The sequence below is a fragment of the Triturus cristatus genome, chromosome 5_1, assembly GCF_964204655.1.
Source record: "Triturus cristatus chromosome 5_1, aTriCri1.1, whole genome shotgun sequence".
NCBI lineage: Eukaryota > Metazoa > Chordata > Amphibia > Caudata > Salamandridae > Triturus > Triturus cristatus.
In genome coordinates, this window is record NC_140587.1 from 553,618,132 (window position 1) to 553,645,386 (window position 27,255).

Consider the following 27,255-nt stretch of genomic DNA (forward strand, 5'->3'; position numbering starts at 1 on the left):
AGCCTAGGAAACATTTGGTTCATTTCGGTACTCAATTAAAGAATCACAAACTCATTTCTTATTAATCCAAATTTTTTTAGATAATATTAATTTGCTCTGTATTAGCATTTAGGCACTATAGAATATAACATAATTCGAATTACTTCAAGAAGAAACCAAATCTTAGAATTGCGTTATAGTTACCAAATCTCAAACGTTGGCGACCCTCCGATCACACAGAGGATTATTCAAAGTCTCTGCTAAAATCTCCGGGATAAAATGTCCGACCCACAGCAATAATCAAACCATCAGATGAAATATCTTCCCGAAAATCAAAGGAACCCAAGGTAAACCATGGAAATCTTCATGACCTCAACATAGACCCAACTCCATAGACGATCAGCCCAGTGAACCCCCCCCCCCTAGTGCGGATGAGGGTCTTTTATACCCTTTTTCCCTCTTACTTCAGATCAACATGCAACAATTCAGGGGTAGAAACTGTTCCGATTGGCCAGTCCTGGTCAACTTGCAATTTCTAAAAAAGTTTCCCAGGACCAGCTAGTTTTCCATGAGACTTGGCATAGCAAGGCGCAAAATTTATTTTATTGCTCCGGTTCACAGGCGAAAGTTCTGAAGTAATAACAAGCAAGCATCCTTGCACAGGTCTTCCATTGTCCCTTGGTGGTTCACACCGCTCATCACTTGGCAACCCTCCATGCTCCTATCCTTGACAAGGGACACGGTGATGCCGGGGCTGAGGTCACTTGGAGATCTCCAGAGCCTTCGGATTCAGCGCAGAGGTCCTCGCGCTCACATGACGGCGGCTGCACAGGACCTCCATTTTAAGTACTGTGGCCTAGCAGGCCTGAATGCCAATTTAAGCAAAAACAGACATAACAGTAATTAATATGTAGAAATTAAGATTCTAATGTTTATTCCCACTCTAATCCCGATGTATATTAGTATTTTCCTAGCTTATTGCAACATTTAAAGCAATAATACTCACCATCTTGCAGTACTGAAAGCACAAACCATCACAAAGTAACATAAATCATGCAATTCTCTATTTTACCACAAAGTTAATTAGCGTACCACAGTTAATTAATGAGTTGTTCTGCCATGCGATTAGCATTTTAGTCCCACGTGTATCTTGTGTTTATCAAGGTGTAAGGGTTGGTTAATACTATCTCACGTTAAACTAATTAGTACGAGTTCATTTTTAGAATGATTACGTAATTAATTTCATGCAAAATAGAGGAGGTATACAAAATTTTGTTTTACCTGCTCCATCAATCCCCCCTTTGGTGATTTTTAACATCACCACTAATCACTAAGGGCCTCATGTAGGTAGCCAAATACCGGTCGGTAACGGCCGATTTTCGGTAATTATACCGTTACCGACCGGTATTTTGGCTATTGGTATGTAGGGGGTCAATTTCTGGAATCGGAATTTACCGATTCGGTAAAACTACCGAATCGGTAAAATTACCGAATCGGTAACGTTACCGATGTGGTAATTTTACCGATTCGGTAATTTTACCGAATCGGTAAATTCCGATTCCAGAAATGATATGTAGGGGGAGTGTGTGGGTGTGTTTAGGAGTCGGTATTTACCACCAACTTATAGTTGGTGGTAAATAATTAATGTATGTGTGTATGCATTTTGAAGCGCGTAGCAGTGTGCAATGTGGCATACATACATGCCCTTAGGGCATGTATGTGTGCCACATGTGCACACATGGCCGAATCAGGGGTGCAACAGGGTGTCAATGTGACACCCTGCCACCCTTGCATTTTCTCCACCATTACCGAATCGGTATTTACCGATTCGGTAATGAGGCATACCTTCCCATCAATGGGAAGGTATGCCTCATTACCGAATCGGTAAATACCGATTCGGTAATTACCGAATTGTAACGAATCGGTAAAAAATACCGACTCATTACCTACATACGAGTTACCACTTCTAAAATACCGATTCGGTAACGTTCGGTATTTTAGAAGTGGTAACTGGTATGCTACCTACATGAGGCCCTAAATTTCTAAAATGTTCTACGGAAATGGTTACTGAGGGCCATATGTAGGTAGCCTAACATTTACCACTTCATAAATACCGAATTTTACCGATTCGGTATTTATGAAGTGGTAAATGATATGTAGGTAATCCATCAGTAATATTTACCGATTCGGAATGGGTCGGTAATTTAGAATCGGTATTTACCGATTCGGTAATGGTAACTGGCTTCCCATTGATTCCTATGGGCCAGGAGGCCCATAGGAATCAATGGGAAGCCAGTTACCATTACTGAATCGGTAAATACCGATTCGGTAATGGGGGGAGCACAATCAAGGGTGTCACAGTGACACCCTGTTGCACCCCTGATTCCTGCATGTGTGCCCATGTGGCACACATGCATGCCCTAAGGGCATGTATGTCTGCCACATTGCACACTTCAAAGTGCAAAAAAATGCTTTTTTCCAGCTATTCGTCATTTACCACCAACTTTTAGTTGGTGGTAAATAACGAATCTCCACAACAACCACACACTCCCCCTACATATCATTTCAGGATTCGGTATTTACCGAATCGGTAAAATTACCGATTCGGTAAATTACCGGTTCCTGAAATGTGCCCCCTACATACCACAAGCCTGAATACCGGTCGGTAACGGGATATTTACCGAAAATCGGCCGTTACCGACCGGTATTGGGCTTCCTACATATGGCCCTTAGTTCCCTTGCATTTGTTTGGTTACATCATATTGTTTCCCATATCATTCTCTTTTGTTTTCTTGTACTTGTTCTCTTGCAGCTCTTCTAATTCTATATCTTCTATCCCTCTTTCTCTTATTTCCTTCTCTTTTCTTTTCTTAATTTCTCTTTTTATCTCATTTTGTAATTTTCTTCTTTTTATGCACACATCCTAGTCTCAATATTAACACTAATATAATCACGAAGGTCACAGGTATTAGTATTTTACCCACAAAAGAACTACCTAATTTTGTTAATAAGCTCTTAATAGTAGAAAAACTTTTACCAAGTTTCTACCAGACACTTTCAACCTCCAGTGGAACAATTTCCTCATGCAAATCAGTTATATTCTTAATGTATTTCTTTAGGTTTTGACTTTCGTCAGGAATGTAAGTACAACAATGTTTTACTTTCAGCATTCCACAGACTCCTCCCTCTTTGGCCAATATAATGTCAAGGGCAAGTCAATTTTGCATAATCGTAGCTCTCATGGCAACCATTTCAGTATTCACCATTAATAACCCTCTAGCTGTGCTGAATGATAAACAATCTACAACTGTAGACAGTTTTCTAATTTTATGCGCATTCAGAGATATTCTAACTGCTGGTATCAGTGCTCCAAAAATATCACCTATAATTTCTGACCAACTCTCCCTCCTTCTACATGTTAGCTGCCTACATATTTTGTGCAAACCGTCCTCTCCCCTTCCCACATGAAATATTTTTGGGAAGACCAGGTCTAGGTAACATGTTCCATACCAGTGGTCCGGTAACACATAATAAGCTCTGTTCCCACAGATGTAATATGTTCCAGGGAATACCGGATCATTTCCTCCTTTAAATCCCCATCCTCCCATGATTTTATATAAGTCATGGCATTCACTTGCCCCTACAAAATAATTATCATAGTCGGTATTCTCTCTACTGATGCACAATTTCCCTTTCTGCGGCCAAACTAAAGCCATTGCTGGATTTGTTTCTCCTTTTAAATGATTTTCCTTTCCAACATCCCAAAATGTTGTTTCCATCTTTTCCCCAGTCACCTTCTTTTGCATCCTAACTCTCCTTTCGTCTACCACGTTCAGGAAGTTTTTCTCTTCTTTTCTCAAACTACAAGTAAGATTATTCTTAAACACTTCTTCTAAAGTTAACTACCTTGTTCCCAAGAAAAATTCACCTGATGTTCTACCAGGAATCACCTTGTTTAGTTCAGGAACTACAGGTATCTGTGAGAAAACATTATCTACATCAGTGTAATAGTATTCTAATTTTTCTGTTTTATAAAACAAACTAGCTAAAACTCTACAAGTTATCCCATATGTCAAAGGAAGATGATGATAAATGACACCTTGCGACACAAATGCAGGTAACTGCACGCAGACGTAGCAGTCCCTAACCTCCATAGTCTTTACATACTCGTACAGCAACTTTGAAAAAACATTATTAGAAATATAATTTATGGACTTATCTTTGTGACCTATAATTTTTGTTCTATCTACCAGTTTTGTAACATGACTTTCATCAATCTTTCCCTTATTAGTCCTGTTTTCGGTATGTTTTTCTATATCTTCAAATGTTACTCTAAATGAAATCGTTATTGCTAATATGATCCAGACAAGCATTAGTAATCCTGTACAACAAAAACACATTTTACACCATTTTCGGAGAAACCCACATGTAGGTTTTCTACCGTCTCTGTTTGCCATTTCGGTAATGATCAATGTCTTTTGACTTAGCCTCTTTTCGTCAACAATTTACCTTTGTCTAAACCTAAGGCTTTGATTGCCTACTTGGTTCTTTTCTGGTCATGTGTCTCGTCCGGGGTTTTTAATTCCTTTTGATTTCCTTTGTCATTTCAATCCATGCATGGATTGTCTTTGTCTTTAGGTTCACAATCTTTGTTCAGAACTTCCTGATCATCCGTTTCTTCTCTGATGTCAGACAAGAAAACTCTCAGGATTTCTGAATCTTCTTCTTCCTCAACCACTTCCTGCACAGTCACTCCTAGACTTTCTTGGCTATCCGCTTCCTCTTGTATATCAGGAAGTGCCACATATGTCCATTCTGGTGACTTGTACTTCTGATTCGGTTTCTTTATCCTCTTTGCTCCTTGCAAGTGTTTCTGATCAGTGACTTCTGATTTTTCTTGACTAGACACTTCATTCACTTGTTCAGCATTAGAAGATTGTATCCTCGTTAATCTGTATCTCAATCTTTTGAGTTTGTTGGGCCAAATTTCCTCTTTTGACGGCCTCTTTAATTTTGTTCCTTTCCCTTTTCACTCTGTTTTCCAAGCTCTTTTCCTTAAAGTTCTTCTCCCTTTGTTTTCTTCTTCACTCTCTTCAGATACTGTATCGGTCTGGCTTTTACTTTCTTTTGATTTTATCCTTAGGACCTCAGGTTTCACTGTCTACGTTTATCCCTCCGCGTGTTTCTTCCACGCAATCTTCATGCTGACTAACTGTCCCTTTTTCTATCTGGGTGTGTGTTGTCCCTACATCTCCTCGGGGGTCTTCGCAATTATCTTATCCCTCCCTCTCTGTCTCTTATTCCTCACCTTCTATTTATATGATTTTTGGCAGAATCTCTCTTGTGCCTGTACTCGGGACTTCCTTATTAAAGATTTCTTGTTCAGTTTCTTCATTCATTCTTTCTTGTATTCTTACTTGTTCTGTCTCTGATTCAGCACTGGTATCAGAAATTTCAAGTCGTCTTCTTAGTGGTATATTCTCTTGCCCCACACTTTGGGGCCGATTCCGATCCTGTATTTTTTTTTCCCGTACGACTCGTATCCGTATTTTTTTATGTACAAATCGTACAAGTACCGTACAAACGGTGAAGTACGATTCTTACAGGAAAAATACATACGAATCGCCTCGGGAAAAGTCTACGCGAACGTCCCCGGACAGTTTTACGTACGTGTCGTAAAACTGAAGTCCGAGCACACAAGTCCGATCCGTACCGGCATTCCGAATGCACAAGCGTATGGAAAACATCCCGTAAGGAGCGAACTGTGTACGACCCCTGCCCCGGGTACACTTGTGCCTGGGGTACGAGCCGTACGGCCACCCCACCCCAGCCCCGTATGTACGCGCCATACCCCCAGCCCCATATGTACGCGCCGCACCCCAGCCCCGTATGTACGCACCGTACCCCCACCCCAGCCCCGTATGTACGCGCTGTAACCCCACCCCAGCCCCGTATGTACGTGCCGTACCCCCACCTCAGCCCCGTATGTATGCGCCATAACCCCACCCCTACGGGGCTGGGGTGGGCGTACGGCACGTACATACGGGGCTGGGGGTACGGCGTGTACATACGGGGCTGGGGTGGGGGTACGGCACGTACATACGGGGCTGGGGTGGGGGTACTGCACGTACATATGGGGCTGGGGTGGGGGTATGGCGTGTACATACGGGGCTGGGGTACGGCACGTACATACGGGGCTGGGGGTAAGGCACGTACATACGGGGCTGGGGTGGGGGTACGGTGCGTACATACGGGGCTGGGGTGGGGGTACGGCGCGTACATACGGGGCTGGGGTGGGGGTACGGCACGTACATACGGCGCTGGGGTGGGGGTACGGTGCGTACATACGGGGCTGGGGGTACGGGCGTACATACGGGGCAGGATTGGGGGTACGGCGCATACATACAGGGCTGGGGTGGGGTATGGCACGTACATAGGGGGCTGGGGTGGGGGTACAGCACGTACATACGGGGCTGGGGTGGGGGTACGGCACGTGCCTACGGGGCTGGGGGTACGGCGCGTACATACGGGGTTGGGGTGGGGGTACGGCGCGTACATACGGGGCTGGGGTGGGGGTACGGCATGTACATACGGGGCTGGGGTGGGGGTACGCCGCGTACATACGGGGCTGGGGTGGGGGTACGGCACGTACATATGGGGCTGGGGTGGGGGTACGGTGCGTACCTACGTGGCTGGGGTAAGGCGCGTACATACGGGGCTGGGGTGGGGGTATGGCGCGTACATACGGGGCTGGGGTGGGGGTATGGCACATACATACGGGGCTGGGGTGGGGGTACGGCACGTACATACGGGGCTGGGGGTACGGCACGTACATACGGGGCTGGGGTGGGGGTACAGCGCGTCCCTACGGGGCTGGGGGTGCGGCGCGTACATACGGGGCTGGGGTGGGGGTATGGTGCGTACATACGGGGCTGGGGTGGGGGGGCCTGTATGACTCGTACCCCTGGGGAATCAGCTTTTATGGCAGTTTTTGGCTCCCGTAAAAAAAGAGCCCTACGGAGTGCCGTAGGGACGGATCGTACTTGCTGGTCCGTAAAACGCTGCCTGTCTCCGTGCGGACAGCGTTACAACAAACAATTGATGGACGGAATGCTGACAATGCAGACATTCTCCCCCAGTCAAGAGATCTGGGTTAAATCCATCGTTCTTTTGCCCACTACACCACCCCAGTTTAGACATGGCCATATGCAAATCAGTCTTGACCCTGTGCCTCATGGGAACAGTCCAGCCCGAACTGCCAAGCCATGTCTTCCCTGGACCGGAATCAAGCATCCTAGGACCGGTTTCTGGCTATCAGCCATCATCAGCCAGGATAGCTTGACTCCAGTGGCGTAGTGAGCACGGGTCCCACGTCTGGGAATACCCATCCCACTTAGGGCGAAAAGCGTTACAACGAACAATTGATGGACGGAATGCTGACAATGCAGACATTTTCCCCCAGTCAAGAGATCTGGGTTGAATCCATCGTTCTTTTGACCACTACACCACCCCAGTTTAGACATGGTCATATGCAAATCAGTCTTGACCCTGTGCCTCATGGGAACAGTCCAGCCCGAACTGCCAAGCCATGTCTTCCCTGGACCGGAATCAAGCATCCTAGGACCGGTTTCTGGCTATCAGCCGTCATCAGCCAGGATAGCTTGACTCCAGTGGCGTAGTGAGCACGGGTCCCATGTCTGGGAATACCCATCCCACTTAGGGCGAAAAGCGTTACAACAAACAATTGATGGACGGAATGCTGACAATGCAGACATTCTCCCCCAGTCAAGAGATCTGGGTTAAATCCATCGTTCTTTTGCCCACTACACCACCCCAGTTTAGACATGGCCATATGCAAATCAGTCTTGACCCTGTGCCTCATGGGAACAGTCCAGCCCGAACTGCCAAGCCATGTCTTCCCTGGACCGGAATCAAGCATCCTAGGACCGGTTTCTGGCTATCAGCCGTCATCAGCCAGGATAGCTTGACTCCAGTGGCGTAGTGAGCAGGGGTCCCACGTCTGGGAATACCCATCCCACTTAGGGCGAAAAGCGTTACAGCAAACAATTGATGGACGGAATGCTGACAATGCAGACATTCTCCCCCAGACAAGAGATCTGGGTTAAATCCATCGTTCTTTTGCCCACTACACCACCCCAATTTAGACATGGCCATATGCAAATCAGTCTTGACCCTGTGCCTCATGGGAACAGTCCAGCCCGAACTGCCAAGCCATGTCTTCCCTGGACCGGAATCAAGCATCCTAGGACCGGTTTCTGGCTATCAGCCGTCATCAGCCAGAATAGCTTGACTCAAGTGGCGTAGTGAGCACGGGTCCCACGTCTGGGAATACCCATCCCACTTAGGGTGAAAAGCGTTACAACAAACAATTGATGGACGGAATGCTGACAATGCAGACATTCTCCCCCAGTCAAGAGATCTGGGTTAAATCCATCGTTCTTTTTCCCACTACACCACCCCAGTTTAGACATGGCCATATGCAAATCAGTCTTGACCCTGTGCCTCATGGGAACAGTCCAGCCCGAACTGCCAAGCCATGTCTTCCCTGGACCGGAATCAAGCATCCTAGGACCGGTTTCTGGCTATCAGCCGTCATCAGCCAGGATAGCTTGACTCCAGTGGCGTAGTGCGCACGGGTCCCACGTCTGGGAATACCCATCCCACTTAGGGCGAAAAGCGTTACAACAAACAATTGATGGACGGAATGCTGACAATGCAGACATTCTCCCCCAGTCAAGAGATCTGGGTTAAATCCATCGTTCTTTTGCCCACTACACCACCCCAGTGTAGACATGGCCATATGCAAATCAGTCTTGACCCTGTGCCTCATGGGAACAGTCCAGCCCGAACTGCCAAGCCATGTCTTCCCTGGACCGGAATCAAGCATCCTAGGACCGGTTTCTGGCTATCAGCCGTCATCAGCCAGGATAGCTTGACTCCAGTGGCGTAGTGAGCACGGGTCCCACGTCTGGGAATACCCATCCCACTTAGGGCGAAAAGCGTTACAACAAACAATTGATGGACGGAATGCTGACAATGCAGACATTCTCCCCCAGTCAAGAGATCTGGGTTAAATCCATTGTTCTTTTGCCCACTACACCACCCCAGTTTAGACATGGCCATATGCAAATCAGTCTTGACCCTGTGCCTCATGGGAACAGTCCAGCCCGAACTGCCAAGCCATGTCTTCCCTGGACTGGAATCAAGCATCCTAGGACCGGTTTCTGGCTATCAGCCGTCATCAGCCAGGATAGCTTGACTCCAGTGGCGTAGTGAGCACGGGTCCCACGTCTGGGAATACCCATCCCACTTAGGGCGAAAAGCGTTACAACAAACAATTGATGGACGGAATGCTGACAATGCAGACATTCTCCCCCAGTCAAGAGATCTGGGTTAAATCCATCGTTCTTTTGCCCACTACACCACCCCAGTTTAGACATGGCCATATGCAAATCAGTCTTGACCCTGTGCCTCATGGGAACAGTCCAGCCCGAACTGCCAAGCCATGTCTTCCCTGGACGGGAATCAAGCATCCTAGGACCGGTTTCTGGCTATCAGCCGTCATCAGCCAGGATAGCTTGACTCCAGTGGCGTAGTGAGCACGGGTCCCACGTCTGGGAATACCCATCCCACTTAGGGCGAAAAGCGTTACAACAAACAATTGATGGACGGAATGCTGACAATGCAGACATTCTCCCCCAGTCAAGAGATCTGGGTTAAATCCATCATTCTTTTTCCCACTACACCACCCCAGTTTAGACATGGCCATCTGCAAATCAGTCTTGACCCTGTGCCTCATGGGAACAGTCCAGCCCGATCTGCCAAGCCATGTCTTCCCTGGACCGGAATCAAGCATCCTAGGACCGGTTTCTGGCTATCAGCCGTCATCAGCCAGGATAGCTTGACTCCAGTGGCGTAGTGAGCACGGGTCCCACGTCTGGGAATACCCATCCCACTTAGGGCGAAAAGCGTTACAACAAACAATTGATGGACGGAATGCTGACAATGCAGACATTCGCCCCCAATCAAGAGATCTGGGTTAAATCCATCGTTCTTTTGCCCACTACACCACCCCAGTTTAGACATGGCCATATGCAAATCAGTCTTGACCCTGTGCCTCATGGGAACAGTCCAGCCCGAACTGCCAAGCCATGTCTTCCCTGGACCGGAATCAAGCATCCTAGGACCGGTTTCTGGCTATCAGCCGTCATCAGCCAGGATAGCTTGACTCCAGTGGCGTAGTGAGCACGGGTCCCACATCTGGGAATACCCATCCCACTTAGGGCGAAAAGCGATACAACAAACAATTGATGGACGGAATGCTGACAATGCAGATATTCTCCCCCAGTCAAGAGATCTGGGTTAAATCCATCGTTCTTTTGCCCACTACACGACCCCAGTTTAGACATGGCCATATACAAATCAGTCTTGACCCTTTGCCTCATGGGAACAGTCCAGCCCGAACTGCCAAGCCATGTCTTCCCTGGACCGGAATCAAGCATCCTAGGACCGGGCTGGACTGTTCCCATGGGGCACAGGGTCAAGACTGATTTGCATATGGCTGGGTTCAAACTGGAATGGCATGGTGAGCAAAAAACGATGGATTTAGGCCCAGATCTCTGTACTGGGGTAAATGTATGACATTGTTCTGCATTCTGTCCATCAATTGTTGTTTTTGCATTTGTCACCCCGATTGGGAAGGGTGTGCTCAGACGTGAGTCCCGTGCTCTCCATGCCACTGGAATCAAGCTATCCTGGCTGACGAGGGCTGATAGCCCGAAACCGGTCCTAGGATGCTTGTTTCCAGTCCAGGGAGGACCTGGCTTGGCAGTTCGGGCTGGACTGTTCCCATGGGGCACAGGGTCAAGACTGATTTGCATATGGCTGGGTTCAAACTGGAATGGCATGGTGAGCAAAAAAACGATGGATTTAGGCCCAGATCTCTGTACTGGGGTGAATGTATGACATTGTTCTGCATTCTGTCCATCAATTGTTGTTTTTGCATTTGTCTCCGTGCGGACGTCGTGGACGTGCTGTCCAGGATGGGAATTGTATGTATTTTTTAGCCGTACGGTGTTTTTTACGATTCGTACGGAAATGGTATTTTTGTACGAATCGTACTTGCTGGTTTGTACGGTGGAATTCCCGGGTACGAGTCGTACGGAGAAAACGCTCTGTACGACCATTTGTACCCGGGTTTTACAGGATCGGAATCGGCACCCTTGATTCAAATACGCTTCACCTGCTCCTGGGTTTTGTCTTGTTCTTGTCTCTTCTGATTCTGATTCAGAGCTGGTATCTGACGCTTCCTGATGCTCTTCTTCAGAACGATTTGCAGGACTGGGGACTCGAAGAGTGTGACTGGCATGAATCCAATTCTTTACCTTTGCACACTTCACAGCAGTCGTTGTGTTCAGAATCACTTGACGTGGTTTCCCCCAGCGTGGGACCAGACAATTTCTCCTTCTGTGTATTTTGATGCATACCCAATCTCCAGGACTCAAGTCATGAGCTGGCTTCTTTTCGAGAGTGGACGCATCTGGTCCAACCTGATAAAACACAGAATGTAACTTATCACCCAATCCTTTGCAATAATCCAAGAGGAAGACAGGAATGAAAACATGTCTCATTGCTCTACCCATGATAATTTCATGGGGACTCAGACCAGTGTTCCTATCGGGAATTGACCTAATTGTCATGAGTACCAGAGGCAAGACATCTGGCCATTTTAGACCTGTGGCCAAACACATTTTTCCCAGTCTGTTCTTTATGGTGCCATTTATCTGCTCCACCACTCCAGAAGCTTCTGGTTGGTAGGCACAATGCAGTTTCTGTTGTACACTCAATGCTTCACAAATCAATTTTATAATTTCATCCTGGAAATGCGCTCCTCTATCTGATTCAATCATTACTGGGAAACCAAACCTAGGAATGAACTCTCTTAGTAGGAGTTTTGCTACAGTAACTCCATCATTCCTTCTGGTCGGGTAAGCCTCCACCTAATGTGAAAACAGACAGACAATCACCAGAACATACCTTAGCCTGTTACATGAGGGCATTTCAATAAAATCAAGCTTCATTTGAGTGAAAGGACCTCCCTCGCATCCTATGGTTCCCAAACTCACCACAGTTGTTCTTCCTGGATTATATTGCTGGCCTATAAGGCATCTCTGACAAAGGCTCTCAGCTATAAGCCAAAACTTCGCATTATACCAGGTCTGCTTAAAAAGTCTAATCATGGCATCCCTACCTATGTGAGCCTGCCCATGGTACATCCGTGCCATGGTAGAGATCATGCTATCAGGCATTACTGGTCTTCCATCGTGATAAACCCAAACTCTGTCAGCCTCTCGTGGTGCACATCCTGATTTTATCCACTGTCTCTTTTCCTCTTCCCCTGCCTCTTCCTGTAACTGCCTCACTTCATCCCATGTATTCACAGTGTTAGTAAAAAGCAAGGGACATGACTCCATTTCCCTCTCCCTATTATGGTTCAAGGAGTTTTGATTTCGCGCACAATATTGCGCTATGTTATTGGAAAACTCATTGCCGGCTGACACATAGTCAGTTCCCTTCGTATGCGCTGTGCATTTTATAACTGCAATTTAATTAGGCAGCTGTATCGCCTCAAGTAATTTTCCAACCATTTCTGCATTTCTGATTGGAGTTCCACTCGACGTCAAGAAACCTCTTTGGGACCAGATCTGCCCAAAGTCATGCACCACACCAAACCCATACTGACTGTCAGTAACCACAGTGCATGCTCTAATCAGTGCAAACAACTCAGCAACATGAGCAGATCATACGCCTCTCAAACAAGAAGCTTCCAATACAGTCGCTACAGTGCACACAGCATATGCAGCCCTCAAAATCCATTCTCCAGTTCGCAAGCATAGCCCATCCACAAACATCACATAGTTACTTTCTTTCAGAGGCACATCTTTTATGTCCGTACGCGGTTTGGTGCAAAAATCAAGCACTTCCAATAAGTTGTGATCAACATCATCCTTCACTTCCGCATTCACAGCATCAGGTAGTAATGTCAATGGGTTCACATTAGTGCACCTTACAAGACTCACATTTGTAGCAACCAAAATGACCTTTTCATATTTGGTTAGACGACTATGCGTCATGAACTGAGTCTTGCTCCTTGTCAAAAGGATTGCCACATCATGGGGCACAAACACTCTTACAGGATATCCCATCACAATTCCTTCACTTTTTTCCAAACTTTTACACGTGGCTGCCACAGCTTTCAAACAACCAGGCAAAGCTACAGCTACGGGATTTAACACTGCTGAAAAATAGGCAATTGGTCGTCTCAATCTTCCATGCCTTTGTACCAATTACAGAAAGTGCACATCAATCTCTCTCACTGCAATAAAGCTCAAATTCCTTCTCGTAATCAGGCATTCCAAGAGCTGGTGCTTCACACAAGCTGTCTCTCAATTACCTAAAAGCTTTCTTCTATTCTTTATTTAGCTCAAGGGGGTCTTTTACATCACTTATTGTTAAGCGTACCAGTGGTTTTGCAATCAGTGAGAAGTTGCTGATCCACTGGCGACAATATCCCACCATTCCAAGAAACATTCTGACTTCTCTTTGTGTCATTGGTGCTCTCATTCCTTTTATTATTCTAATCCTGTCCACAGTCACCTTTCTCAGGCCTTTTTCAATCTTATGACTTAAGTATTGTACTTCTTTCTGACAAAACTGTAATTTCGATGGGGATACTTTGAGTCCTCCATCACCCAAGTGATTTAACAGTGCAACTGTGTCCACCACGCATGCTTCTCATCTCTTCGATGCCACCAATAGGTCATCGATGTACTGCACTAGCACTGAACTTTCGGGCATTTTTAAATCTTCCAGGGACTTCTTTAGAATCTGATTAAATGTTGATGGACTTTCTGTATACCCTTGAGGGATACGGCACAATGCCAAAATACGTGCGCCGAACCGGAACGCAAAAATTTGTTGGCTGTCAGGGTGCAATGGGATAGAAAAGAAAGTATGACACAAGTCAATGACTGTGTACCATTCTGCATCATGGGGAATCTGATATAAGATTACCGAAGGGTTCGGTACAATGAGTCAGCATGGAACAACGATTTTATTCACTTTTCTCAAATCTTGTACTATCCTAAAAAGTCCCATTCTTTTTTTTCCAACCCATGATCGGAGAATTACATGGACTACTCAGTATCTCTCTCAGAATTCCTTCTTCAATCATTCTGTCAATTACAGGCGTTACTCCTGCAATTATTTCTGGTGTTAGTTTATACTGAGGGATATTCGGGTAATTTACTCCTTCTTTTACAATCATTTTCACAGGATCTACCCTTTTCATTAATCCAATATCCTCTCCTGTGAAATCCCATACTTCAGGTTTTACGGTTTTCTTCAACTCTTGAGGCAATCCTTCCGGATCAAATACAACAAAGGCCTCAGTGATTTCAGTTTCTAAGTTTGCCATTGTCATTCTATACAGTACGTCTTTATCAGGAGTTTCAAAAGCTATGCCATCAGGGGTACAGAAATTAGTGCAATTCATTTTGCACAACAAATCTCTCCCCTACAGATTTACGGGGCTAGTGTCACACACGACAAATTGATGCATGTCGGTGAATTTCCCTGTCTTAACCTTTACAGGATCCGTAAGATAAGCTCTTATCTGTTTATTTGAGACCCCAACTACTTGGATTGTTTCACCAGAGAGAGGAAGATTTTTAACGTCAGCTGATGTAACGGTTGAACGAGTAGCACCAGTATCTACTAGGAAAGTAATGTTCTCTTCATTCACCTTTCCATCCACAAAGGGTCCTATCTGGTCTACCTCTAGAGTTGCGCCAAGTACGCACTCCTCTTCCTCTCCTCGGCACCGTCAATAATTCTCCTCTGGCTCACTCTCATCGCGTTGCAGCCAATACTGCGAAACAGCACTAGCGCACGGTAGCTTTGTTACCTGTTCCTCGGTGTAGAATCCTGTCTCATTACTGTATCTCTGAGGATTTAGGTGCTGTGGAAAAAGTGGCTTTGGCACCTGACACTGTTGGGCAACAAACTGCTGCTGTCGCGGCAGTAGGCAACTCACCTCATTCTGCACCTGCGGATTCAATGACAAATTATCTCCAATAGCTCTTGTTGCCAATTTACACTCAGATTTCTAATGCCCTAATTTTCCGCAACTATGACATGGCCACTTCTTTTTAGCTTCCTCTATGTTGACCTGTCGTTTTCCCTTTCCAATATTAGGTTTTTGTTTTACTTGGCCCATACCATTAGCTTGCTCGATCAGCTGGGCTTCTTGTCGCTCAGCTACCTTAACCTGTGCCCACATTGCTTTTTCTTTCAGTTTACGTTGTTTGGCTTCAATTTCATCACTAAAATATTTTGCATGTCGCAACACCTCATCTATCTTTTTATTTTGCCAATCTACTGTATGTTATTTGATCATTTCACTAACCTCAGGCTTTAAATCATAAACAAATCTGTACACAAAATGACTCAGATCCTTTTCGCTTAATTTCTCATCTCCACTATATTGCTTAAAAGCTAACAACAACCTCTCATAATATGCATGAACAGATTCTTTAGCCTCTTGGTGAGTTCTGTCGATTTTTACCCAGTCAGTTTCTTTTGCAGGTACTTTATTTTTCAAAAAAGTAATTACCTGATCATATTTTTTCATTACTTACGGATCAGGGGCTCCCGTCTTAGGATCCCTAGGATACTCTCGCATTAGCAAATCTATTGTAATTTTAAATTCTTCTCATAAATCTGCAGGTACAATTATATCAAAAAGACCGTTCAAATCTATCCACTACACCTTTGAAAGTTTGACAAACCTTTCTACCTGTCGGTACCATTCAACTGGTTTTTCTCTTAACCAGGGGAAATCATTGGTAAATGACAAAATATCCTGTCCAGTCCAAGGGACATGCACATATCCCCCTCCTGGGATTTCTCTCATAGGACATTCTGTTACCACTGGCTCTTTTTCTCTCACCGGGAATGCTAAGAAAGCCTTATCTGTAGTTTCCTCTCTTTTTCGGAACCATCTACTTTTCCACCGATCCACATCACCCCATTTCCTTAGCAAGGCAATCAGTTCTTTAATTTGGGTCAACCTGCCGGCAGTATTCAAGTTTTCAATATCCTTTTCGGAAAAATCTACCCTATATGGTTTTTGTAATTACCTTATTTTCTCAAAATCAATTCCAATTTCACTCGCTGTCTCTTCTAATTTTTCATGCAAAGTTCTCTCTCTCCAAGTTATACTTTTTCAGAGGAACATTAGCTCCTCATCCTGATATGCTTTTAATTTTTCAGTTGGGATGGTTCCTACAATTAATTCTTCTAATGTTACCTTTAATTTCGCTACATCTAAAGGTTGTGGTTCTGTATCTTTCCTCTGTAAACTTCTTAACCAATCACTTAATTCTTCAGATGTGGGTCCTACAGGGGTTATCTCGGTTCTTATTTTATCCGTTATTCTCTCTGGGGTTTCAGTTGCTGATTCTGTTGTCATAAGTGTCTTACTCGCTGGACTTTGATTTACAGTTACATTTTTAGGGGTACTTAACCCTGATGTTCCTGCCATATTCTTCCATTCATTCCTTCCGGAACCACTTATTTCAATCTCTTTTTTCCTACCACAATTATAAGGAACTGTTAATCAATGCTCACTATCTTTCTGTTTATCAAAGACAGGCATCACCGGCCCTATAGTTACAGGTACGGTCACTGCTTCCATATTCTTAGTTACCTCTCTAATTTTCTCAGTTAACTCCAGTGTAGTTCTAGCTAACTCGGCTGAATTTTCATTTCCAGTTCTAATGGGTTGTGGCATTTCAGATTAGGTGGCGTTTGCTCGAAATTTTTATTCATTACGGTTTCTTTTACCGGCGCACTCGGCGTCATTAACGAAAAATTCGGTTGACATGGGGGTGGATTTTTAAAGAACATGTCCTCCAGCACTTCATCTTCCGATTCACTCACTCCATATCTATACCCTTCTGACCCTGTGTTATTTCTCTTTTCTGTACACTTCCTGCCACTCGTCTCTTCAGCATTTCTCAGAGGAAACATAGCATCAGTCATATTTGCATTCCGCCATCTTCTCATTCTGTCATCATGACTTTCTTGACCACAATGTCTACCAAACATGTAATTATACCTTCTTCCACTCCGATGCCTTTCTCTTTCATACATCTCTTCTTCCCATTCAGTCAAAGCCTCGAATTGGGTAGGTCTGGGTTTCGGTTCTAACCTCATCATCCTTTCTCTTAAATTTCGTAATACAGCCAAAGTAAACAAGCCACTTTCTGGGAATGCTAGTACTCCATCCTCTTTGGTAAATCTTACCCAATTCTCTAACCAAATACATGTATGATAACCATATTTCGCTACCATAAAAGATGCAGGTGATTTTGGTGGAGGAAGTATCTGTCCTTCCCTAGTCACAATTGGCTTATCCTTCTTAAATAGGCCTTTTAATTTTTCCAAACCATGATTTTTTCTCTTTCTCAGGTTGATCGTAGTACATCATTTTTATTTTCAAAGTTCTTAATCAACTAGGCTTTTCAAATCACTTCCTTCACGGCTTCTCCGTATTCTGCCCAATCCCAGCGTGACTCACACTAACGCACCAATCCTGGGCGTCTACGTTACACCGGTAATTCTCCACTCTAAGCGCGACTCACACTAACGCACCAATCTTGTGTGTTTACGTCACACCGGTAATTCTCCACTCCCGGCGCGACTCACACTACCGCACTTATCAGTGTAAGCTTCATCTCTCTACAGCTGACTAATCCCAGCGCGGTCTTTCTGACATCAGCATTTCTCGCTACTCCTGCTCTTGCTGATCCCTCCTTTACAAAATTGTATCGGCAAACTTTTTCTTACGTTTTCTTTAATCAAAATCTGTTAGTAACAACATAAACATCTCCATTGCCTGTTTCGCTAAACCAACAAGATAGTTTTGTCCATTTAAACAAGAATTCTGTCTTTCCAGTAGGCAGCGCTTACTTCTACCCTACCATAGAATTATTCAGTTTCGCCAATAAAGTAGCACTTCCCTCTACCTTACCCTCCTAACAAGCAAAGAGGCTAACCCATTTCTCTGGCGTTAAACACATGTGGAGACTACAATGCTCCCGTGAATTTAGGCCAGAGTTTCACAAGAGAACCTATTGCTATTTCACTCACACACATTCATACAGAAAACGTCCCTACCGATAGATAACACACGACGATGTTACCAACTTGAAACCAGACAATGCACTGTGCGACTTCACTTGCCACAGGTTTTCCCCTGAATGCATACAGGGCAACCAACTTCCTACTTCCTGGAAGTTTTAAACATTTGACACCATAAAACGCAACACAAACTCAACATAAAGTGTTAAACATAAATCAATAATCACCAAACCAATGCAATAAAACCATCATTCTACTACCAAGAAAACTGCTCCAGGAGAAAAGGCAGATTTACATATTCCTCCTATGTCACCGACTCGTCATCACACACCACTCATCCATAGACTCATTTATTGGTGGGGCCTATAACACCAACACGCACTCGTCTCACTCGAATCTGCACACAGGAGAGAAAGCTCTGGACATGTGGGTACCTTATTACCTATCAGGATTAAAATGTCTTTATATTATATACATCTGCACATATGGAATCCTGACCTTGACATCAAGGCACTCCACCACTTGGTCGACGGACCAATTTGTTGGACTGGTTGATAGTGATTTAGAACCAGCTAAAACACAATTAAAGCCTAGGAAACATTTGGTTAATTTCGGTACTCATTTAAAGAATCACAAACTAATTTCTTATTAATCCAAATTTTTTTATCTAATATTAATTTGCTCTGTATTAGCATTTAGGCATTTAGGCACTACAGAATATAACATAATTCGGTTTATTTCAAGAAGAAATCAAATCTTTGGAACATAAGCATAGATTTAGAATTGTGCTATAGTTACCAAATCTCAAACGTTGGCGACCCTCTGATCACACAGAGGATTATTCAAAGTCTCTGCTAAAATCTCCGGGATAAAATGTCCGACCCACAGCAATAATCAAACCATCAGATGAAATAACTTCCCGAAAATCAAAGAAACCCAAGGTAAACCATGGAAATCTTCATCAGCTCAACGTAGACCCAACGCCATAGATGATCAGCCCAGTGAATCCCCCCCTTTTTCCCTCTTACTTCAGATCAACATGCAACAATTTAGGGGTAGAAACTGTACCGAATGGCCAGTTCGGGTCAACTTGCAATTTCTAAAAAAGTTTCCCAGGACCAACTGGTTTTCCATGAGACTTGGCATAGCAAGGCATAAAATGTATTTTATTGCTCCGGTTCATAGGCGAAAGTTCCGAAGTAATAACAAGCAAGCATCCTTGCACAGGTCTTTCATTGTCCCCTTGGTGGTTCACACCGCTCATCATTTGGCAACCCTCCATGCTCCTATCCTTGACAAGGGACACGGTGGTGCAGGGGCTGAAGTCACTTGGAGATCTCCAGAGCCTTCCGATTTTGCGCAGAAGTCATCGCGCTCACATGGCGGCGGCTGCACAGGACCTCCATTTTAAGTACTGCGGCCTAGCAGGCCCGAATGCCAACTTAAGCAAAAACAGACATAACAGTAATTAATATATAGAAATGAAGTTTCTAATGTTTATTCCCACTCTAATCCCAATGTATATCAGTATTTTTCTAGCTTATTGCAACATTTAAATCAATAATACTCACCATCTTGCAGTACTGAAAGCACAAACCATCACAAAGCAACATAAATCATGCAGTTCTCTATTTTACCACAATCTAAAGTTAGTTAGCGTACCACAGTTAATTAATGAGTTGTTCTGCCATGCGATTAGCATTTTAGTCCCATGTGTATCTAGTGTTTATCAAGGTGTAAGGGTTGGTTAATACTATCTCACTTTAAACTAATTAGTACAAGTTCGTTTTTAGAATGATTACATAATTAATTTCATGCAAAATAGAGGAGGTATACAACAATTTTGTTTTACCTGCTCCATCAGGGGTAGCATAAGTGACATGACATGCCCTTTGACCCACCCACAATGTCAAAAGAAATTACATTACAGAACCTTAGACATGGTGCATTAAAGGAATTGATGTCATATAGCCTTTTAATCTGACAACATCCAGAAAGTAACACAACTGAAGAAACTAAGAAACTAAAATAAGTGCATAAGCAAACAATAAGTTAAACATGATTAGCATGATAAAAATATTACTAAACTAAATATGCCAATTTCAATCGCAAAGTATGTTCTAATTAGGTTGCTGCCATGATATGTCAGAGATACGTCAGTCACAGATCCAAGGGCAGCCAACCATGTGCCAGTCATGCTAAGCCTATTAACAGTTTCCAATGCCAGCCTCATGCCCAATCCCAAATACATTTGAGATTGGCCCCCAGGCACACATTAGTAACAATATAGGCAGTATCACTGTACACCTTTTAGAGTCCCAAAGGGAGCATAGCAACAGCAGAAGCAATAAAAGCTTCCCTCATCACACAAAACAGGGAGCTTAACAACACCTAGGATTTTGAACAGGACTGTCTTGCCGTCCACCTGCAGTATAAAATACTTCATCGCACAAGTTTTTTCTATCAACCCATCGGTCTAGAAATAATAGCAGCAAAGTCCTTCAAACTTATATTTGTAATTCGCGAATTACTAAGAGCATTTACGTCTTTTCCCACTGGAAGCTGAAAGCCTTGCTTTGCTCACATAGTTGCATAATAAGCAAATATAAATGATTACTCTGCTTGCAGGGTCTTTTGAAATGTGCTTGGGTAGGACTGAAAAGTAAATGTTTCAGTCCAGAAGCATAAGCAACGACGTTGCACAGGCACCGTACAGGTAGGCCTGTGGAATATTCAGTTGTGTTGCTTGTGCAATAAAGAGAACCCTGTCAGGATGCCCTTCCCATGCAGGATAAAGAATTGTAGGGCGCCTTTTCAAACAGAACTGACAGCACCTCTGTTTTATCTGCCGGTATACACATATGATCCTTGGTTTGCCATTCAGACTATCTTTTGGTGTGCTTTGCCAAGCAAAATATCCAGCTCTTGCACGCTTTAGTGTGCTGAAAATCTGGAGCATGCTGAAAGAATTCTCCTTGCCTTCCATACTACCGGTCCCAGGCCACTGTACCGCAAGTCGTGCAAATTCACAAGCCATGTGATGACTGACTAATCTACCTGGGAACGCCAGGCTTATTCGGAGCCCTCAGAAGGCTCCCTTTTTCAAAATGATAGCGTTTTTAATTTTTCCTGCACTTTGTCTACTGCACGGCCCAGAGCATTTAACTCCAGCTGCCCCACCTTGATGACGACTCTTAAGTAATATAGGTTTGTTTCATACAGTAGCCGCAAAAGTACTTACCAATAGATGCATGCATTGTCTCAATGCTGACTCGCTGCAAATGGCTCCCCTTTAATACTGGCACGTCCAGGAGGCTTTAGATGTGAAGCACATATAATTTGTATAATTTTCCTTCATCTGCATCTGATGATGTACAAATGGAGCAAACACATACCCTCACCCCGTCAGTGACCCAGGCCTTCAGTAATCAATAGGGAGCTGCTTAAGGCCTACGTGACAGGAAACCTGTCATGATGAATCCAGCCTTCTTCCGATCCATATTCCCTCAAGAGGCTCTCTAACTTGCTCTGAGGGATGGGGCTGGTGTGGTAACCCCAGAAATAAGGACGGCATTTGGAGAGCCTGTTTGCTTCTTTTTATTTTAAGTGAAAGCTTGGAATCCAGTCATTGGTGTGCAAGCCAGGAGTGCATGTGTTGACAAATGGGTGAGAGTGACAGCAGCACAGACGACGTGGGAAAAGTACATCTGCCTAGCCTTGTTTATTCATTGTTGAACAATTGCTTCACTACCACTGCCTCGTAAAAAATGTCTAGCCCATGCCCTGTCAGAAAATGCAGCTGCTGAGCACAGGAAACCACCAGCACAAATGATGCACTGATGTGGGCGCTGCATGAGGTGCAGCATTCCCCTGGAGTGCTTTATTAAAATTATCCCTAAATCTCCTCGGTCTTGAAGTTATTACCCCAGGAGAGATTTTCTTTGATTTCAAGCACTCCCAGAATTGGATCTTGTACTCATAAACTCAGGAGTGCAGGGGCCCCTTGTGACTGGACTTGTGACTACATTATGTGGCCTATAAGACTCAGACACACATATTTTAAAATTTTAATGTGTTATGAACTGTACTGAAGATGAACATTGCAATGCTTTTGAATCCTCTTTTGAACAATTTACACTTTGGAGTAAGTTTACTACTTTTGTCTTTGCACAAAATCCAACATGTAAGTTACTACTAAAAACAGTAATAAGTCCACACATGGGTAGGTAATTAATGTACCCCCTCCCCATGAGAAATAAGGTTTGATTAAATGAAAATATGTAAAATAAATAATTATCATTTATTGTTGAAACAATATATAAAATAATTCATATTTTGTATCTAAATAAGATGTAATTTAGTACCCAATTTTGAATTAAATAATAATATAGCAATAGTTTTTATCAAAACAAAATAAATGCATTTTCTTTAATTCTATGCATCACTTTTAATACTTATTAATGTATAATCAAAATACATTTATTTTGACGAGATTTTTTAAAATTTAAACTTCAGAAAAATATATTTAACATAGCTCCATTGATCAAAGATTTATTTCAAAACTAAGTTAATAGTGCTGTAGCATTTTTTAAGTTTGTTCTACATTGTAAAATACATATATAAAATGGATTACCTTTAATATTTAATATAAAAAAAAATAGTATTCATTTCTGAGTTAAATACCTTTTTTTAATTTCCAACATACTTTAAAATAGGGGGCAGAGATCTACGCATGGCAAAGCATAGGGAAAGGAAACCTCGGCCACTGGTTCAGGCTCCAGATCCTTCTGACTACCCTGCTGTGCTTCCATGGCTGTGCGGCAGTACAATAAACAGATGGTCACGGTAGCAACCATACACAAGAAATTACAGCAATCACGACACTAATGTTGTACAATCAGTGGTAAATGCAATTTATTTTCAAAACATAGATATAATCTGTAATGAATGCAATATAATTTCAAAGCATAAATCACTTCAGTTGGGCAACCCATTTGCTCTTACATCTAGAATCATGTACTTGTAAAAAACGGTGCTCAGGAATAGGGTAGGGAAGGAAGGGGGTGTTCCTGGTCAAAGTGAGTCAGTGAGGGTGAATGACAGGCGAGAGGTAGTGTGACATAAATGCATCAAATTCACACAGTGAGACCTTTCCGGCCTATCTCAGGTCAACTGTTTCAGTGACAATACATAGCCTAAAAGGACACTAGTATTCAATTTATGTTGTCAAGGCTTGTATAGTAGGTAGTTGTGGTCAACGTTTTGACCCCTTAGAAATCAAGGTGATTCAATTCTTAGGGTGGGGTCTTCCTCAGGACTAACTGAGGGGAGCACCTAAAAACAAAAGGATATTGCGTATTAGGAACAGGTTTAACATGGTAAGTCGTGAATGCTCATAGAGAAAGGTAGTATTACCTAATCTGGCCAGCAGTATGGAAACCAAGCTGTATAGTCAGGGGAGATGGCCTCACCAGAGCTCCTAGGGTCAGAGATGAAACAGGATATGGAAGTGTTGGACTTGGCCCTTTTTGCAGGGTCATCCTTGAACTTTTTGCCTTCCTCCTGTATTTTTCTGACCTGTTGTTGGCTGTTTTATGAGTCTGGGCACTTTACCACTGCTGATCAGTGCTAAAAGTGCATATGCTCTCTATTGTAAATTCATGTATTTATTAGTGACTCCATGATTGGGTTATTTGATTTACTTGTCAGACCCTAGTACAGTGCACCATGAGTGCCCAGAGCTTGCAAATCAAATGCTGCAAGTGGGCTTGCAGCACTGGTTGTGCCACCCACAGAAGCAGCCTGTGAAGTGTGTCTAAGGCCTGCCAGTCTGGTACTGCCATGTTTACTGGCCAAGTGCACCCACTTGCCTGTCCCTAAATTTTCCCTTTTCTTCATATCAGAAACCCCTATGGCAGGCCCAAGGGCAGGGTGCATTGTAAATATAAGGTAGGACATGCCCTGGTGTGAGTGGCATGTCCTAATAGTGAATTACAGCCATTTTCGTTTTTTACTATTGCTAGGCTACCTGTTCCCCACAGGCCAGAATGGGCAGTTTGATTATTACATCTTATAATCCTAACTGACTCAGGGAACTAGATAGAAATTCGAGTTTAATATGCCTGACCTCAGAATGATAAAATACATCTTTTAGTGAAGTTGGTTTTCACATTTTGTGTTTGAAAATACCACTTCTAGAAATTAGGTATTTTCTTGCGTAACTCTCCAAGCCTGCCTCTGTTAGGTTGTGTATTCCTTGTCTGGAGTTTGAGTGACAGGGGCTGGGGGATTCCGGGAGACAGGGTGAGTCAGAACAGGGCTGAATAGAGAGATCTGCATGTAGATGGGTGGGAGGAGTTGCACCTGGGACCTGAATAGGGCTGTGCCTTCCCTCCACAATGCTGGCTCCACCTCCTGTGGTGCGTCTGATGTCCCTGGCCTGCACTGTGAAAGGAAAGTGAGAGTCTGTCTTGTCAACAAAGTGCCTCAGGACTGACCAGAATTGTTTTGGACTAGGTAAAGGCCTCTCTGCCTTTAGAGAACAAAGAGAATATGAGTATAAAAGGGGGACCCAGACCCCAGAACTTTAGATCATTTTTGGGAAACAAGAAGAAACCCTTGCTGAGGAGAGGAACCCGAGAGACTGAGGAGAGACTATCCCTAAGCTTGAGGGATTGGCCTTCAGTGGTTGCCTGACGGCCAAAGAGAGGAGAAAGGAACTTTGTGTGTACTTTATTCAACTTGTGAAGGATCTCCAAGGGCTTGAGAAAGAGCTTGCCTCCTGCTGAAGTCTCAGGGACAACAGACTTCAACCCCCAGCTCCCCAAGAGTTCTTTGGAAGTGCCTGCAGTTGTGTTGGGCTTTCTGAGGGACTGCGTGTCACAAGGAGCTGGAAGCGCGACTCACGAAGAAGAAGCGTGTCGCCACCGCAGCCGCTGTCTTCGCATCACTGAAGAAGGATGTCGCCGCTGCAGCTGTCGCATCGCATTGCGGAAGCGTCTCGCATCACCGGAGAAGCGTGTCGCCGCCACTGTCGTTGCATCACTTAAGAAGGGTGTCGCCGCTGCAGCTGTTGCATCGCCTTGCAGAAACGTCTCATATCACCGAAGAAGCGTGTCACTGCCGCAGCCGCTGTCGTCGCATCACTGAAGAAGGGTGACGCCGCTGCAGCTGTAGCATCGCGTCGCCAAAGCATCTCGCATCACCGGAGAAGCATGTCGCAGGGCCTGTCGCGGCTCCGAAGAATCGTTGAGTCGCCGCATGGCTGTCGGGTGTGCACACATCGTGTCGCATCAAGAAGAAGATGCTATCTTTGTTTCATCTCACCGGATCTTCATCACATCACGGCGTTGCGGGTTGCACCACCACAGAAGCGCAGTAAGAAACCGATGCATCACCGTTCCTGTGTGGAAGGAACTGATGCATCCCCTTCCCTGCATCACTTTCGTTGTATAGCGTTACGCATCCAAAGGTACATTGAACTCAAAGTGTCGCATTTTACAATCTTAAGAGAACTAAGCTATTTCTACCATTTTTAAACTACAGTATTGTGGATTTTTGTCGTTTGTGGTCTTCTGATAAGTCTATATAAAGAATACTTATTTTTTATATAAAACCTGTGTGGTGTCCATCTGTAGTGTTGTCACTGGATTACTGTATGTGTTCACAAATGCTTTACAAACTGCCTCTGAGATAAGCCTGTCTGCTCATGCCAATCTACCAAGGGGGTGAGCAGGGGTTATTTTAGGAGTGTACCCCCTTACACTGACTAGAAGCAAGGGTCCCTATTTAGTCAAAGGTACCTACCTCTGCCAACTAGAGACCCCCAGTTCTAACAGGATGCACTCTACTTGGTCATCCTAAAGCATTGGATTTTCTGTACTCATGCTGAAACATCACTTACTATTTAAGTCACAAGTTTGGCCCAAAATGCCTGATCCTTAGTGGTTCAACTGTGGATCACAAGGTCCCTCGCGGTTTATGTGGGTCAAATCTATAAAAAATATTGGAAACTCACAATGCTGAGACCTGAAAGATCTGAGTGATGGTTACTCAATTAAATGGGCTGGTTAATAAAGGTTATTGTAGCCCCAAACTATCAGGTAAATGGTTACACATAGGGGCGCTATAATGATGAAAAAAAGATTAAACACATTCTGAAAACAATTACTGGATACATATGTTTCCCACATTATAAACTAATTGCGTACACCTTCTGTTCATAAACTAGGGTAGCACAGTGATCAGGTAAATAAATAAGTAAGTTAGTGAAAACATCCCAGCACATGGGCCTAAACTTGCTCACAAAGACGGAAAACACTCCGATGTCCCGTTAAGGTGGTTACTATACATGGATAAATGGATTGAATACACCATCCCACAACATGGGCCTCTTCTAACTCAAGAAGATTAAAAACGTTAAAAACCCTTGGTAGGCCGTTAAACTAATGATTAACCCCCCCGTGCTAAGACTTTTTTTGGCTATTTGGGGTAGTTCGCACTTAGGCCCCTGTACTATTTTGACCACATAAGGTATCCACGCCAAATTTGCGTCCTCTTTTTCCAACATCATGGGGATTCTAAAGGTACCCAGGGTTTGTGGATTCCCCTGGAGGGGACTCAGAAATTTGCCAAAATACAGCTAAATTTATTTTTTGGTGGGAAAAATGCGAAAAAAGGGCTACAGATGAAAGCATCTGGTTTTTTTCCCCTGCAAATGGTAACCAAAAAGGGGTTGTGGTGCTGAAATTACCATCTTCCCAGCTTTCAGGGACAAGCAGAATTTTGTCAGAAAACCAAAATCGTTTATACAGTTTTGGCATTTTTCTGGGACATTGCCTATTTTTGCTATTTTCTGTGCTTTCAACCTCCCTCCAGTTAATGGTAGAAATGGGTATGAAAGCAATAATGGATCCAGAAAAGCTATACATTTTGGAAAAGTAGATAACATTCTAAATTCAGCAAGGGGTCATTTGTGTAGATCCTTCAAGGTTTCTTTATAGAAACTAACAGTTAAATATAGGAAAAATTGAAAATTAGTTGAACAAAAAC